Genomic DNA, 15,600 nt, shown 5'->3' on the forward strand with positions numbered 1-15,600 from the left:
TTACATCCTCACATGGCAGAAAAGCAAACTCTCTCCTGTCTTTTCTTATTGGGGCACTAATTCCCATTCATGAGGGCTCCACCCTCAAGACCTAATCACCTCCCAGAGGCCCCACCTCCTAATACCATCACACTGGGGTTTAGGCCTTCAACGTAGGAATTTTGGGGAGTATAACATTATCACACCACTGGACTCAGAATAAAGTGACTTATCATGGCCTTCAAGGCTCTACTTGACCTGGCCTTGCCTGAGCCTCCAGTTCAGTGCTTCTCTTGCCTCCCAGGGGACATTTGGTGATCTCTGGAACCTTTTTTGGTAGTCACAGGTTGGGGTAGAGCAGAGGAGGGTGTTACTAGCATCTAGTGTGGTACAGGCCAGGGATGCTGCTTAACATCCTGCAATGCACAGGTCAGCCCTCAACAAAGAACTGTCCAGCCCAAAATGTCAGGAAACCTGACTCTCTCCCCTCCTACTGCCTGTCTCTCCTCATTCACTTCACTCCAGCCGCACTTGCTCAGCGAGGCCTAGGCACGTGTTCCCTCTCTCCAGAAGCTTGTCTTCCCACCACATCTCTCGTGCTCACTCAGGTCTCAGCTGAGATGTGACTTCCCCAGATAGGAGGCTGGCAACCTATTCAAGGCATGTTCCTCCCAATCTCTCCTGCTCTCTTCGCTCCCATCCCCCTGTTATCTTTCCCCATGACACTCACCAATGATTCACAAAGCCAGATTTAATGGAACTTTGTTGTGCTTCTTTCTTGCTATACTATGAACTCTAAACACTATACTCCCATTCACTAGTAGGTGCTAAGTATATTCTGTGTGCTCAAAACATATTTGAGTGAACTAAGAACGTTTTCCAGAATATGCCTTGGTTTGGGGAAGCTAAATCCCAGATGCATTTTTTCATTGCAGTTTAGTTACAGTGTGGCATTTGTCATTTATTTTGTTACTGATTGTCCAGATTTTTGGCCAGCAACGTTTTTTCAGACACTGTCTTATGATATTTGCTTTGCCGTGGAGAACACCTCATTATTTTGATGGCCTTTCTTGCCCACCTGCCCACCGGCCCCCTGTACTCCCCCTGGCTATCCTGGAAGTCCTCCTCCTGTTCCTCACGAGCACTAGGCTCAGTCCCCTCCAGGGCTCTGCATTTGCTGTTCTCTCTGCCCCTCGACCTTCCCACATGGCTCACTTATTTCAGGTCTCAGCTGAAATCTTCCCAGATGGGCTTTCCTGAGCATCTCCATAGTATCATCACTTCCTATCCCACTCTCTTTTCTTTTGGAGAATATTCACTACTCACTTGTGTACCGTCTCCCCAACTACAATGTCCGCTTACTGAGGGCGGAACTTTGCCTGTCTTGTTCATGGCATTCCCAGCCCCTAGAATAGGACCTCTGGCAAAGACTGTTGAGTGAGGGGTGAAATAGACGAGGTCTGGAGCACACAGAAAGGTACACAGCGGTGATAAGGATGAGCAACCTCTGCACAGCAATAACTGTCCACCCTCTAAAAAGCTGCCTTCCAGAAAGGAAGGGGCAGATCGTCCAATTTTCTCCAGTAAATGCTGCTACCATCTTCTCTATTAGGAAGAGCTTATTTATTTATTTTTATTTTTATTTTTGAGATGGAGTCTTGCTCTGTCGCCCAGGCTGGAGCGCAGTGGCAAGATCTCAGTTCATTGCAACCTCTGTCTCCCAGGTTCAAGTGATTCTTCTGCCTCAGCTTCACGAGTAGCTGGGATTACAGGCACACGCCACCACGCCTGGCTAATTATTGTATTTTTAGTAGAGACAGGCTTTCATCATGATGGCCAGGCTGGTCTCAAACTCCTGATCTCCGGTGATCTGCCTGCCTCAGCCTCCAAAAGTGCTAGGATTGCAGGTGTGAGCCTCTGTGCGAGGCCAGGAAGGTCTTAGTTTGGGCCCAACTTGGATGAACTTCTCGTGTCCTCTGGTATCTCACTGCCTCCCCAGCACACCACCTAGTTATTCTTACAGAAGGCATGGTGCCAACAGCAGTGAGTGAGGCTACCCGAGCTTCCAGTGGGGAGGAATATTCTGGAAACAGAAGGGCACAGCTAGAAGAAGTCATAACTGATCTTATACTCAAATCCCCTCTTGGTCATAACCCGATTATAGTCTTAGGTCTACGTCTCAGAACCATGAAACACTCGCAGGGCATTCTTAGGGTCCTAAGCAACTAAGAAAAACTTAGGAAGATTTGTCATACGAGGGAAGAGCCAAACTAATGATGTTCACAGTTCTGAATCATGCCAAACAGTTACTCTTCGTAGCGCGTTTTAAATTATCTCACCATAATATGAGGCCAGAGATCGGCTGTTTCAGTGCAGGGAATGTCATTGACAGAAACAGGAGGGTAATTTTTCTTCAGTACTTTCTGGTCTGAATAGGGCCACATTTTCTTTGTTTTGTTACTAAATGTCTAATGTCACATCTTCTATTCTTGTTGCCAGATGAATGTGATTTAGCACAATACCATCTTGTCAGCATTTCTATGTAACTGTAAGTCAGTGGTTGTGTGCTGAGCTGGGGGTTATATAAAAAGTAATTAACCACATGGTGGTTCACGTCTGTAATCCCAGCACTTTGGGAGAACACAGTGTCTCACCCTGTAATCCCAGCACTTTGGGAGGCCGAGATGAGTGGATCACCTGAGATCAGGAGTTTGAGACCAGCCTGGCCAACATGGCGAAACCCCGTTTCTACTAAAAACAGAAAAATTAGCAGGGTGTGGTGGCCTAATCTCTGATACTCAGGAGGCTAAGGCAAGAGAATTGCGAACCCAGGAGGCGGAGGTTGCAGTGAGGCAGAGGTTAAAGTGAGCCGAGATTGGGCCACCGTACTCCAGCCTGGGTGGCAGAGTGAGACTTCGTCTCAAAAAAAAACACAACTTAATTAACCACAAAGACAATTACAGTTTAAGTAGGTGTTTACAAGTCTGAGACAGTGGGAAAACTTGACCTTTTTTAAAAAAAAAAAAAAAACACCTAACATTCCCTGAATGTTTTAGAGCTGACCTTTTAGAGCTGAACTACAATACATGGCTTCATACTTAAGATGAAATTATGCCCATATTAACATCAAAATACCGGGTTTATTTTTTGGAGTTTCCTAGTCCTTGTGGTTGTATTACCAAAACAAAAGAAAAGTAAAAATTCGATGAAGCTATAGACTATGTTTGGGTTTTTTTTTGTCGTTGGCATTTTTTAAAAAATTTTGCTTCAAGTTCCGGGATACGTGAGCAGAACGTGCAGGTTTAGTACATAGGTTTACATGTGTCATGGTGGTTTGCTGTACCCGTCAGCCCTCATCTAGGTTTTAATCCCCGCAGGGACTAGGTATTTCTCCTAATGCCCTCCCTCCCCTAGCCCCCCCCACGTCCCAACAGGCCCTGGTGTGTGATGTTCCCCTCCGTGTGTCCATGTGTTCTCATTGTTCAACTCCCACTTATGAATGAGAACATGCGGCGTTTGGTTTTCTGTTCTTGTTTGGGGTTTTTACTTTAAAACAACCCCTACAAACCTGAGCTATCATGGTCAGATTTTGCTTTCTTACCACTAGAAGGTGCTAACAACACCATTAAACAAAAGTTCACTGTCTAATGTTTCAAATGTGACAAACTATGAGAAGCCCAGTGAGCTCATGGGGAATTATATTCGTCTGCTTATTTTTGCCAAATTTACTGATAGTAGTTTGATTTGAAAAAATGACACATAGTGGTCTGTTTCCTCTCTAGTGGGAAGGCACCTAATTATCCATTTTGTTATTAATATTCAATCTAGAAAAGTGATGAAAAGAAACAACACATACAAAAATACAATTATCTCTAGTCTCAAGTACATAAAATAAACTGATGTGTTCTCTTGGATTTAGTGACAATGCTTCTTGAAATTTGTATCCAGATAAAATATCAGACAGGTGAACAAAAAAATGAATGGATAAGATGTTAATCTCAGCATTATTTAAAGTACTATGTAATGGCTATATTACATATCTCCATATAGTGGAACACTGTGGCCATAAAAATGATGGTGAAGATTATGTTTATTGGCATGGAAAGCTATCCATGCAATATTATCATTATTATTATTTTAAATAGAGATGTGATCTTGCTCTGTTGCCCAGGCTGGAGCATAGTAATGTGATCATAGCTCACTACAGCCTTTAACTCCTGGGCTCAAGCAATCCCCTACCTCAGCCTCCTGAGTACCTGGGACTACAGGCATGCTCCACCATGCCCTGATAATTACAAAAATTGTTTAGTGACAGGGTCTCACTGTGTTGCCCAGGCTGGTCTCAAACTCCTGGGCTCAAGTGACCCTCCTGCCTCAGCCTCCTGAGTAGCTGGGACTACAGGAGTGCGCTACCACATCCGGCTGATGCAATATTATTAGATTACAAATGCAGGTTACAGCTCTTTTTCGTGGTGCCTCAGAGGCGATCAGCTGCTTCAAGATGAAGCTGAACGTCTCCTTCCCAGCCACTGGCTGCCAGAAACTCATTAAAGTGGACAACAAACACAAGCTTCATACTTTTTATGAGAAGTGTATTGCCACAGAAGTTGCTGCTGACGCTGTAGCTAAAGAATGGAAGGGTTACATGTTCTGAATCAGCGATGGGATTGACAAACAAGGTTTCCCCATGAAGCAGGGTGTCTTGACCCATGGCCGTGTCCATCTGCTACTGCGTAAAAGGCATTCTGTTACAGGACGGGAAAAAGATAAGCAAAAATCTGCTTGTGACTGCATTGTGGATGCCAATCTGAGCATTCTCAACTTGGTTATTGTAAAAAAAAGGAGAGAAGGATATTTCTGGACTGACTGACACTACCGTGCCTCATCACTTGGGGCCCAAAAGAGCTAGCAGAACCTGCAAACGTTTCAGTCTCTCTAAAGAAGGGGATGTCCACCAGTATGTTGTAAGAAAGCCCTTAAACAAAGAAGGCGAGACACCCAGGACCAAAGCACCCAAGATTCAGTATTTTGTTCCTCCACGTGTCCTACAGCACAAATGGCAGCTTATTGCTCTGAAGAAATGGAACACTAAGAAAAATAAGGAGGAAGCTGCAGAATATGCTCAACTTTTGGCCAAGAGGATGAAAGAGGCTAAAGAAAAGCATCGAGAACAGATTACCAAGAGACGCAGACTGTCCTCTCTGTGAGTACCTACTTCTAAGTCTGAATCCATTCAAAAAGAAGATTTTTTTTGAGTAACAAGACAGACTAAAAAAAAAATGCAGGTTACTTAAATAAAGATATAATAAAGAAAAGCATGAAAAATATTCACCGAAATGATGATTGTCTCTAGATAATGTGATTATTTGTGATCCTTATTTTCTGGTTGTGTGACCTTGAGGAAAAAACTGACCCTCTCTGTACCTCTCAGTTTTATCATAGGCAAAATGGAGGCAATAATATTTCCTACCTCATGGGCAATATGATGAATTCAACATATTTGCATATGTAAAGCATAAGCATTTAGAAGAGTGCTGAACATATACATACTAAAAAACTATTAGCTGTCATACTCATCATCCTAATTGTCTGTATTTTCTAATTGTATGATTGTGTTTGTGTTAATTTCATAACCAGAAAAGACAATAAACTACTTTCTTTCAAAAAGATAGTTCTCTTGGAGGAGGATTAAATTCTCTTGGAGGGAATTAAATTCATTCCTATCTATAAGAATAGTAAGTAGCTTAATTCCCATTTACCCCAAAAGTTAAAATAGATGTTTTTTATGTCTATTTTTCTAACTATTCTAAATAGGAATTCACTTAACATGTATGTTAGTCCATTCTTGCGTTGCTATAAAGAAATACCTGAGGCTAGGTGATTCATAAAGAAAAGAGATTTAATTGTCTCACGGTTTGGCAGCTTTTAAGGAAGAATAGTACTGGCATCTGCTTCTGGTGAGGCCTCAGGAAGGTTACAATCATGTTGGAAGGCATTTGGGATCCACAGTGTCACATGGAGAGCGCAGGAGCAAGAGACAGGGGGAGGAAATGCCGCGCTCTTTTTAAAAAAACCAGATCTCAGGTGAACTAACAGAGTGAGAACCCAGTCATCATGAAGGTGATGGTACTGAGTCATTCATGAAAGATCCGTCCCCCCCCCCATGATTTAATATCGCCCACTGGGCCCCACTTCCAAGATTGAGGATTACATTTCAACATGAGACTAAGAGGAGTCAAACACATAAAGCATGTTATTCCGTTTCTGGCCCCTCAAATCTCATGTCCTTCTCACATTATAAAATACAGTCATCCCTTCCCAACACTTTCCCACAGTCTTAACTCATTCCATCATTAATCCAGTTAAAGTCCAAAGTGTCATGTGAGACTCAAGTCAAGCTCCTTCTACCTAGAAGCCTGTGAAATCAAAACAAGTTACTTATGCGCAACATACACTGGTAATACAGGCATTGGGTAGACGTTCCATTCCAAAAGGGAGAAATCAGCCGGAAGAAAGAGGCAGTTGGCCCCACGGAAGTCTGCAACCCAACAGGGTAGGCATTAAACTTCAAATTCCAAAATAATTTCCCTTGCCTCCACGTCCTGTATCCTGGGCACACTGGTGCAAGAAGTAGGTTCCCAAAGCCTTGGGCAGCTTTGACTTCATGGCTTTGCAGAATGCAATCCCCGTGGGTGCTCTGATGAGCTGCAGTTAAGTTCCTGTGGCTTTTCCATGCTGAGCTTGCAAGCTGCTGGTGGCTTTTCCATTCTCGGCCTGGAGGGTAGTGGCCCCCTTCCTACATCTTCACTAGGCAGTTTCCTGCTGCGGACTCTAGGGTCTCAAACCCCACATTTCCTCTCAGCACTGCCTGGTAGTGTTTCTCTGCAGGGACTCTGTCCCTACTGCAGGCTTCTGCCTGGGCACGCAGGCTTTCCCATATATCCTCTGGAATCGAGGTGGGAGCTGCCAAGCCTCCTTACTCTTGCATTCTGTACACCTGTAGGCTTAACACCATGTGGAAGCTGCCAAGGCTTACGGTGGTTTGCACTTTCCAAAGAGGCAGCTCGAGCTGTACTTACGGCCCGTGGGTGGAGCTGGAGTGCTGGGATGCAAAGAGCAGTGTCCTAAGGCTGAGCAGGGCAGCAATGCCCTGTGCCTGGCCCCTGAAATAATTCTTTCCTCCTAGGCCTTTGGCCTGTGTTGAGAGGGACTGCCTCAAAGATTTCTGAAATGTCTTAGGCCTTCTTCCCGTCGTCATGACATTAGCACCTGTCTCCCTTTAGTTATGCGAGTTTCTTTAGCAAGTGGCTGCTCCTCAGCCTGCTTGGATTCTTTCTCCACCACAGAGTCAGGCTGAAAGATCTCCCAACTTTTACGCTCTGCTTCCCTATTACATAGAAGTTCCAACTTATATTTAAGTCATTTCTTTGCTCCCACATCTGATATAGGCTGGTAGAAGCAGCCATGTTACATCTTGAATAATCTGCTGCTTAGAAATTTCTTCTGCCAGATACCCTAGGCCATCATTCTTAAGTTCAAACTTCCACAATTCCCTAGAGCACAGACACAGTATAGCCAAGTGTTTTGCTAGGGTTTAACAAGGGTGGCCTTTACTCCAGTTCCCAATAACTTCCTCATTTCCATCTGAGACCTTGTCACCCTTGCTCTCACTGTCCATATTTCTATCAGCATTTTGGTTACAACCATTTAACCCATCTCTAAGAAGTTCCAAACTTTCTCTCATCTTCCTGTCTTCTGACTCCTCCAAATTCTTTCAGCCTCTGTTTGTTACCCAGTTGCAAAACCAATTTCACATCTTCAGGTATCTTTATAGCAATGCCTTACTCCTAGGTACCAATTTTCTGTGTTAGTCCATTCTTGCGTTGCTATGTAGAAATACCAGAGGCTGGGTAATTTATAAAGAAAAAAAGGTTTGTGGCTGGGCACGGTGGCTCATGCCTATAATCCCAGCACTTTAGGAGACTGAGGTGGCTGGATCACAAGGTCAGGAGATCCAGACTATTCTGGCTGACACGGTGAAACCCCATCTCTACTAAAAATACAAAAAAAAAAAAAATTAGCCAGGCATGGTGGTACGCACCTGTAGTTTCAGCTACTCGGGAGGCTGAGGCAGGAGAATCACTTGAACCCAGGAAGCGGAGGTTATGGTGAGCCCAGATCGTACCACTGCACTCCAGCCTGGGTGACAGAATGAGACTCCATCTCCAAAAAAGAAGATTTAATTGGCTCACAATTCTGCAGGCTTCACCAGGAGCATGGTGCTGGCATCTGCTTCTGATGAGGATTCAGGAAGCTTTCAATCATGGCAGAAGATGATGGGGAGCCAGCATGCCACATGGAGAGAACAGGGGCAAGAGAGAGGGGGAGGAAGTGCCACAATCTTAAACAACCAGATCTCAGGTGAACTGACAGAGTGAGAACTCATGCATTACGAAGGAGATGGTGCTAAGCCATTCATGAAGGATCTGCCCTGTGATCCAATACCTCCCATTAGGTTCCACCTCCAACATTGGGGATTACATTTCGACAGAAGATTTGGAGGCAATGAACATCTAAACCATATCACCATATATGGAATAATTCCAGCATTAGGTTTCTTAGTGTTACTTCAGGCTAAAGAGTAAAAATTAAACAAGAGTAAAGACTGGCATATATGTACTGGGCTCAAAATGTGGTGTTGATGTAACAAATGGCAATTGAAAATCATACTGATACTTTGCACCACAGTTGTTTGTGGGTAAATAATAATCTTTGTTTGGAACAGAGGCATTTGATAGGTAAATATCAGATAAACGGTGGATACCGAAGCCTGGTGTAGACTGGAATAGTGCTTTACAGAGGAAAAAAAATTGGTGTTCTTCAATGTGAGGGGAAAGATGAGAGAAGGAGAGAGTTGAGGGATGGGAAGGAGATGAGAGAGCAAAAGAGGAGGAGGGGGACAAAAGGGGACAGCAGAGGAGGTGGGAAGTGGGGGGAAGAGGTAGGAGAAAGAAGTTGGATGGAGCCCTGGAGGAAGAGAGTCTACGAAGGACTTCCTAGAAATGTGCAAGTCATTGTGGGCAGCAAGCGATATGACTGACCCTGCTGATTCTGTAGAGTTGACATACCTTGGCTGGTGGACAAAGGCTGGATTTCACATCTGCCTTGCTGGTGGTTGGTCAGTGATAGCATAGATGAAGATTCTGGAAGCGCAGGGGATTATGGGCCACATACATTTTCAGTAATTCATAGAAATCTTGGGCATTCCACGTCATGCAACTTGAGCTCAAGTCAAGCAAGATCTCAAGGGACAGGATAGCCACCAAGTAGCAGCATCCAGGTTACATAAAAATGTGTGTGTGTGTCTGTGTGTGTGTGTGTGTGTGTGTGTGTCTGTGTGTGTTGGGGAGAAAGAGAGAGAACACATATGGGGAAGAGAAAGAATTGGAGGATGCAGAGAGAAATCAGTTACGCTTATGAAAAATTCAACTACATTTGTACCTTTAATCCTATAATAGTCACATTCCATGCAAATAAAATAATAGAATCTCTCAGTTTCCTCCCTGCTTCTGGTCAGTGGTTGCATGTGTTGCTCAATATCCCTGGCAAGTAACACTCAGTCATAGGAAGCTCAATGCCACTGGGGGAAAGTGTTTTCCAATTGCGAACACTTCTGTGGTTAGGAAGTTCTTCATATTGAAATAAAATTTTCATTAAATATGTATTAAGTGTCTGCTAAGTGGCAGGCACTATTCTATGTTCTGAGGATACAAAGTCCGTGCTCTCATCAGACTTATCTTCTAGTGGGTACAAATTCTAGATCAATAAAAGTTAACTATGATGCCAGGTGGTTACACTGAAATACACCTAGGTATACTATACCAGCAGATACTAAAAAGGAAAATAAATAAATCTCAGTGTAGAAATATAGACTATAGATATAAATTTATAAGCATTCAGCTTACAATTTTCTTCAGATGATGAGTATAAGTGGCAATAAGAAAAACCCCAGCGCACTCCACTATCAATATTTGGGGCAATGTGGAGGGACTGGAAAAGAAGCCATACAGCTGCAAATTCCAACTTCATTTTCCGTCCTCTAGAGTAGAAATGCTTCTTCAGCAAAAAAATCGGTTTTTAACTTTGAAGATCACCATTCCGTATTGCATAGTGGAAAATGAACACTTCTTAACTGTGGTGAGATCAGTTAAGCACTTCCTTCTCGTGACCTAAATGTGATAAAGTGGCAGTGGAACCGAGGATCTGCTGGAGCTTGCCCAGGTAGAAGTGGCAGGAACAGCACCAACCTGCACCCACTGTCAGGACAGAGGCTACAAGGCGGCAATGCCAGATCAGTGCTAGCAGCAGATGAGACCGGAAACATACACCTGATTGCTGTCACAAATACTGTAATGTGGTATTAGCTACTGGAGCTAGTTTCTGTATCGCTGTGTGGACATAAACAGCAACAGAAGTTGGAAGAGAATGGTACCTGCCTCCTGTTGGCTTAGTCCCACCCCAGATGAATGGTGAGATTAGTAATCATCCCAGCTGGTGTAATACTGAATTGTTTGAATGCTGAAACAATTGTTTCAATACCGAATTGTTTCAAAACCAACTCAAACTGTTCACTGAGAGCCATTCAGTGTGCTGTTGGTGGGGTGGGGTGAGCGGGGAGGGCAGGGGGAAAAGGCAGATGGCCAGTAATTATAGTAATCATGGGGCTAGATGTCTAGTAACCATGGGCTAGTAACCATGGAGCTAAATGTGCAGTAATTATAGTAATCAGAGACTACTGACATCATGACCCACAACTCACTTTCCCACTTTCCTGGAACTGTATGTACATACTCCCCACCCCGACCCATCCCAAGCTGGTATAACTTCAGGTAAACACAAATTATACTGAGAATCACATCTCTGCAATTTTGTTCTTGAGCTATTTGATGCCCTGGTGAGATACATTTAAACCACAAATCTCAACTGTTGAGAGCTGCTTGAATTCTGAGACTATTATCCAATTTACTGGTTATCAAGCCTAGATTTCTGCTAGCTATAAATATGATGCCCAGTGTCCTCAGCCAATCTATTATTAATCATGTTCACTAACTATTAAGGACAGATTTGATATGAGATCTTGAGGCATCACCTCCCTAGAGACTGACAAATCTTCTGCAGGGAGAAAAGAATCGGTTTAACAAATATCAAGTTGGATTGAACGTCAGATATAATGTGTTACTATCATTCAACCTGTTAGTGTCTATTTTGCTACAAAAATATTGTGAGAGATTTGCCAAGTGTTTTAATGAAATTCAGGCATCTGCAGCCTTACCGCCAGTTTCATCGGCTTATCAAAACAGGAAGTGGGTGTATTGGGCCCAGACCGTTTCATATGAATGCAGGTTATCACCTGGCAATCACTGCTTCGTTATCTAAAAGTTTACATGCCACTTTTTGACAAATTCATACTAGGATCTTGCTTAAGATGGTTATTAAATGCATTCAGTCTGAATTGTCTGCAGAATCTTCTTCTCCTTTTTGAAAATTAGAATGTTGCCTAATTTTCAGTTCTTCCACTATTTTGTGCGATTTTCAAAAATAATTACATCTGTGCTTAAGTAATATCTTCTGCAATTTTTTTGAAAGTTTTTGTCCAAGGTAAGAAAGAAGAATTCTTTAGGGCTGCCGTTTGCTTTGTAATAGCCTCCTCCTTCGTCATGACCTCTGTTTCCTTCTTACTAATGTTTGCCCCATCCTACTCCCCCAACCTTGCAGAGGAGTCAGCCTGGTCCAGGAGAAGCACTAACCAAGTAGGAGCTGCTAGAGGAAGGGACCAAAAAAGCTGAAACTAGAACACCATAGTCTGATTTAATTAAGAACAGTGAGGGGAAGTGAGTCTGAGTCCATCAGAAGGGTTAAGAGTCCAATGCACAGCAAACAGTGAGAAGATCAAAGTCAGGATTCAAAAGCAAGCCAGGAACAATCACATATGGTACAAAGCTGTCATGTTAAATATGATGGCTACTGGCCACGTGGGTGTTTGAGCACTTGAAATGTGGCTAGCACCACTGAGGAAATAAATATTTAATTTTAGTTTAATTTTTTTTTGAGACAGTAATTTTTATTTATAATAAAATTGAACCAATGTAAGATATTTTTGCATTAATACAACTCCATTGGTTTGATAGGGCTACATTTCACTTTAACTGTTGCATCATGTAAGATGTCATTGTGACATTGTTTGGTGCACTGTGCACATGTGTGTCATGTTATATGAACACATTACCAGTCTAGTTGGTGTCCACAAAATTATTGAAGTGATTTTTCCTATGCACCCATGTAACATTGTAACATGATTATTTGAATGTTTTATGCAGGTTGCACAAGTTAAAGTGATACCTATATAAATTGTAATTGGTAATTAAATGAAACTGCTTATTATTATAACAGAATAATATTTTTGTTCTAATTTTCTTTTTTGAGATGGAGTCTTGCTCTGTCACCAGGCTGGAGTGCAGTGGCGCAATCTCAGCTCACTGTAACCTCTACCTCCCTCATTCATTCAAGCAATTCTCCTGCCTCAGTCTCCCAAGTAGCTGGGACTACAGGCGCATGCCACCACGCCCAGCTAATTTTTTGTATTTTTAGTAGAGACAGGGTTTTGCTATGTTGGCCAGGATGGTCTCAATCGCCTGACCTTGTGATCTGCCCACCGTGACCTCCCAAAGTGCTGGGATTACAGGCATAAGCCACTGCACCCAGCCTGTTCTAATTTTAAAGCAAGTATGGGAAAATATTTAAGTTTAAAGCTAAGACATACTACTGATGTAGAATCAAATGGTGGTAGCCTACCAGTACTACAACCAGAACAGTAAAGAAAAAAAAGCCTGGAAGAAGGTATATCTTAAATTTTACAATGAATGGCAATTGCATTTTGTTGAGACAAAGCAAAACAAAAAAGCTGTTTGCTTGTTGTATACAAATATATATATATATATATATATATATATATATATAAAGCAGAACGTGCAGGTTTGTTACATAGGTATACACTTGCCATGGTGGTTTGCTGTATCCATCACCCCGTCATCTACATTAGGTATTTCCCCTAATGCTATCCCTCCCCTATCCTCCACCCCCTGTTATCCCTCCCCTAGCCCCCCACCCCCTGACAGACCCTAGTGTGTGATGTTCCCCTCCCTGTGTCCGTGTGTTCTCATTGTTCAACATCCACTTATGAGGGAGAACATGTGGTGTTTGGTTTTCTGTTCTTGTGTCAGTTTGCTGAGAATGATGGTTTCCAGCTTCATCCATAACCCTGCAAAGGACATGAACTCATCCTTTTTTATGGCTGCCTACATAGTATTCCATGGTGTATATGTGCCACATTTTCTTTGTCCAGTCTATCATTGATGAGCATTTGGGTTGGTTCCAAGTTCTTGCTATTGTGAACAGTGCCGCAATAAACATACGTGTGCATGTGTCTTTATAATAGAATGATTTATAATCCTTTGAATATATACCCAGTAATGGGATTGCTGGGTCAAATGGTATTTCCATTTCTAGATCCTTAAGGAATGGCCACGCTGTCTTCCACAATGGTTGAACTAATTTACACTCCCACCAACAGTGTAAAAGCATTCCTATTTCTCCACGTCCTCTCCAGCATCTGTTGTCTCCTGATTTTTTAATGATCACCATTCTAACTGGCGTGAGGTAATATTTCAGTGTGGTTTTGATTTGCATTTCTCTAATGACCAATAATGATGAATTTTTTTTCTTTTATGTTTGTTGGCTGCATAAATGTCTTCTTTTGAAAAGTGTCTGCTCATATCCTTCACACACTTTTGGATAGGGTTGGTTTTTTTTCTTGTAAATTTGTTTAAGTTCTTTGCAGATTCTAGATATTAGCCCTTTGTCAGATGGGTAGATTGCAAAAATTTCTTCCCGTTCTGTTGGTTGCCAGTTCACTCTAATGATTGTTTCTTTTGCTGTGCAGAAGCTCTTAAGTTTATTTAGATCCCATTTGTCTATTTTGGCTTCTGTTGCCATTGCTTTTGGTGTCTTAGTCATGATGTCCTTGCCCATGCCTGTGTCCTGAATGGTATTGCCTGGGTTTTCATCTAGGGTTTTATGGTGTTAGGTCTTATGTTTAAATTTTTAATCCATCTGGAGTTAATTTTTGTATAAGGTGTAAGGAAGGGATCCAGTTTCAGCTTTCTGCATATGGCTAGCCAGTTTTCCCAATACCATTTATTAAATAGGGAATCCTTTCCCCATTGCTTGTTTTTGCCAGGTTTGTCAAAGATCAAATGGCTGTAGATGTGTGGCATTATTTCTGAGGCCTCTGTTCTGTTCCATTGGTCTATCTCTCTGTTTTGGTACCATTACCATGCTGTTTTAATTACTGTAGCCTTGTAGTATAGTTTTTTTTCTTTTCTTTTCTTTTTTTCTTTTTTTTTTTCCTTGTAGTATAGTTTGAAGTCAGGTAGTGTGATGCCTCCAGCTTTTTTTTTTTTTTTTTTTTTCTTAGGATTATCTTGGCTATGTGGGCTCTTTTTTGGTTCCATATGAAGTTTAAGGTGTTTTTTCTTTTTCCAATTCTGTGAGGAAAGTTAATGGTAGCTTGATGAAGATGGCATTGAATCTATAAATTACTTCAGGCAATATAGCCATTTTCACGATATTGATTCTTCCTAACCATGGACATGGAATGTTTTTCCCTATATTTGTGTCCTCTCTCATTTCCTTGAGCAACGGTTTGTAGTTCTCCTACAAGAGGTCCTTCACATTCCTTGTTAGTTGTATTCCTAGGTATTTTATTTTCTTTGTAGCAATTGTGAATGGGAGTTCACTCATGATTTGGCTCTCTGTTTGTCCGTTATTGGTGTATAGGAATGCTTGTGATTTTTGCACTTTGATTTTGTATCCTGAGACTTTGCCAAAGTTGCTTATCAGCTTAAGAAGATTTTGGGCTGAGACGATGGGGTGTTCTAAATGTACAATCATGTCATCTGCAAATAGAGACAATTTGACTTCCTCTTTTCCTAACTGAGTACACTTTATTTCTTTTTCTTGCCTGATTGCCCTGGCCAGAACTTTCAATAGTATGATGAATAGGAGGGATGAGAGAGGGCTTCCTTTCTTGTGCCAGTTTTCAAAGGGAATGCTTCCTGTTTTTGCTCATTCAGTATGATATTGGCTGTGAGTTTGTCATAAATAGCTATTATTTTGAAATATGTTCCATTAATATCTAGTTTATTGAGAGTTTTTAGCATAAAGGGCTGTTGAATTTAAGGCCTTCTCTGAATCTATTGAGATAATCATGTGGTTTTTGTCTTTGATTCTGTTTATGTGATGGATTACATTTATAGATTTGCATATGTTGAACCAGCCTTGCATCTCAGGGATGAAGCTAACTTGATCGTGATGGATAAGCTTTTTGATATGATGTTGGATTCAGTTTGCCAGTATTTTATTGAGGATTTTCGTATCAATGTTCATCATGGATATTGGCCTGAAATTTTCTTTTTCAGTTGTCTCTCTGACAGGTTTTGGTATCAGGATGACGTTGGTCTCATAAAATGAGTTAGGGAGGATTCCCTCTTTTTGTATTGTTTG

General features: G+C 41.9%; 1 pseudogene; it reads left to right on the forward strand.

Moving 5' to 3' along the window:
* Positions 1 to 4,480: 4,480 nt before the first annotated feature.
* Positions 4,481 to 5,234, forward strand: LOC105719437 (small ribosomal subunit protein eS6-like; annotated as a pseudogene).
* The last annotated feature ends 10,366 nt before the right edge of the window (positions 5,235 to 15,600 follow it).

Source organism: Aotus nancymaae, unplaced genomic scaffold (assembly GCF_030222135.1).
Source record: "Aotus nancymaae isolate 86718 unplaced genomic scaffold, 86718_ANA_hifiasm-v0.15.2.pri h1tg000012l, whole genome shotgun sequence".
NCBI classification, from domain to species: domain Eukaryota; kingdom Metazoa; phylum Chordata; class Mammalia; order Primates; family Aotidae; genus Aotus; species Aotus nancymaae.